The sequence below is a fragment of the Peromyscus californicus genome, unplaced genomic scaffold (genome assembly GCF_007827085.1).
Source record: "Peromyscus californicus insignis strain IS unplaced genomic scaffold, ASM782708v3 Scaffold_10__1_contigs__length_136768540, whole genome shotgun sequence".
NCBI lineage: Eukaryota > Metazoa > Chordata > Mammalia > Rodentia > Cricetidae > Peromyscus > Peromyscus californicus.
The window spans coordinates 4,103,310-4,105,894 of NW_026294391.1; the positions used below are offsets into that span (position 1 = coordinate 4,103,310).

The 2,585-nt window shown below is 43.8% G+C and overlaps 1 pseudogene; it reads right to left on the reverse strand.

The window, feature by feature from the left end:
• Window positions 1-1,416: 1,416 nt before the first annotated feature.
• On the reverse strand, window positions 1,417-1,731 carry LOC128113574 (U6 snRNA-associated Sm-like protein LSm2; annotated as a pseudogene).
• Between the last annotated feature and the right edge of the window lie 854 nt (window positions 1,732-2,585).

Below are 2,585 nucleotides of genomic sequence, written 5' to 3' on the forward strand. Positions count from 1 at the left end.
TACAATGAGTGCCAAAATGGTACAGGCCAAATATGCCTGAGGAAGGTCGTATATTTCCAGGAGAATGTCATTCATCATACAGACAAAAAAGTTTTTAAATTCTTGTGAGGTAATGTTGTCAGCCATATTACAAGAATTACTCAAAATTTGTTAGTCAATTTTAAGGTATAAAATTATTAAGTACTTTTACTTGAAATAAGACACTGCTTTGCCTATCTTACCTTTCCATGGTTCTGGGCTAGCTCAGTCGGTAGAGCATGGGACTCTTAATCCCAGGGTTGTGGGTTCGAGCCCCACATTGGGTACCAGATATTGGTGAAATTATTAAGGCCACTCCACGTAGTTAAAAGGAAGATTTATATAGTGGGTAACTTACAAATGAAGGGATAGGCAGGTGGCAGGCTCTGGAAAAGACACAGTGCAGTCCGGCGGTGTTCTCTGGAGAACTCCCTTTGATCTACCTCTATCATCCACGTCCAGGAAACAAGAGAGCGTGGCGCGTCCCAATCTCAGGTCTTCAGGGCCCTCCCTTGGCCCTGCCTTGTAGGCGTGATAGTTACCAAAGCCTCAATGGGGGTTGGAACTTCCAGACCAAAGCTGGAATGGCTACCCACTACAGGGGGGTATAGACTGAGCCTCTTTGCTTTAATTGCTGAGCCTAGCTGAGACATCAAGGCCAATGTATAGTGACTTTCTTTCTCTTTTTAAAAAGTATGCTCACTAATAACATCACAGTCAAATTTACCTCAAAAGAAAATATTGTCTGGGTATGGTGGTGCATGCCTTCCAACACTCAAGAGCTGGAGAAAGAGGCCAGTCTGACTACAGACCTTGGAGAGGGTAAGGAAGGAGGGAGACAGGAAAGGAGAGAGGAAAGGAGGGAGGGAAGGAGGGAGGGAGGGGGATAAAAAACAAACTGTATACCCTTTACTTGTTGCTCACCTCTCTAACTCCTACTTTAAGAACAATTACTGCTTGAGAGTGGTGGCCCAACTATGTCTTTAATCCCAGTACTTAGGAGGCAGAGGTAGGTGAATCCCTGTGAGTTTGAGGCAAATCTGCTCTACAGAATGAGTTTCAGGATAGCCAGAGGTATCTACAGAGACCCCATCTCACATTGCACCCCCCTCCCAAGAAAAGAAACTATTATTCTTTCTATCCCCAAAATGTGTCATATACTACCTTGGAAAGATCCAGGAAACTCCTACCACCCCCAGGGAATGAGTGAGATCAGCAGGTTTTGGGGATTGAGAAAGATTTGCAGGTCCCCAGCTTTCTTAACAACCTGTTTCTAACAGAGGACAGCTCTTCTATTTTTTTCTCTTATCCAGTCAATTAAAAAGGAAAACAGGGCATCATCAGTAACAGAACACACCTCAGGTATTGGGCAGGGGAGTCCTTAGCTAGTCCATGAAGTTATGTCACCAATGGGAAGTGGGACACCACTGTTTGTAGTACAAGGCTTCCCTTCTTGCTTGATGCATCCTATAACAACCATGTGTTCACCTTGTTTACTGGCCTCTGCAGGGAGCAGACACCTGAACCCAGGACTAAATAGCTCTTCACTGATAACATGTGACAATGTTTCTTAGGGTCAGTGACACTGTCAGTTAGTTTGATATTGAGGTACTACTGCACAGAGTGGAGGATTCAACAGATGCTTAGGTAATTGTTGAGTTCCAGGACTATATCTTTGTCCACAATAGACCTGAAAAAGGAGCAGAAAAGCATAGCACTGTAGTCCAGACAGGTAAGGAAAAGGATGATTGCTGTTGGACAGAGACCTGTGCATGAGCCAGAGCCCAAGCCCAAGCATATAGATTAGACAGGGTCATGTGGGCATGTGGTGAGGACTGGGAAAAACTACCTGTCTATGGGGGTGGTAGCAGAGAGGATCTCCAAACCCATTATATGTTATCTGCTACAGCTGCCACCTTTGCCTTAGCATAATCTTTTCAAGTAGATTCATGTTGTATCATATATGAGAACCCCATTCCTTTTCATATCTTAATAATATCCTACTATATGGATGTCTTGGGGTTTCTATTGCTGTGAAGAGACACCATGACTATGGCAATTCTTAAAAAGGAAAACATTTAATTGGGGTTAGCTTACATTTTCAGAGATTCAGTCCATTATCATCATAGTGGGACATGGCAGTGTGTAGGCAGACATGGTGTTGGAGAAGAAGCTGAGATTCCTATATCTTGCAGACAACAGGAAGTGGTCTGTGACACTCAGAATAGCTTGAGCATAGGGGACCTCAAAGCCCACCCCAACAGTGATACAGTTCTTTTAACAAGGCCACACCTACTCCAACAAGGCCACACCTCCCATTAGTGCCACCCACTATGGGCCAAGCATTCAAATACCTGAGTCTATTGATGGAAGGAGCATACCTATTCAAACTACCACATTCCACTCCCTGGTCCCTATAGACTTGTAGCCCTAACATGATGCAAAATGCATTTAGTCCAACTTCAGAAGTTCCCATAGTCTATCACAGTCTCAACAATGGTTTAAAGTCCAAAGTTCAAAGTCTCTTCTGAGATTCATGCAATCTCTTAACTGTAATCACCTGTAAA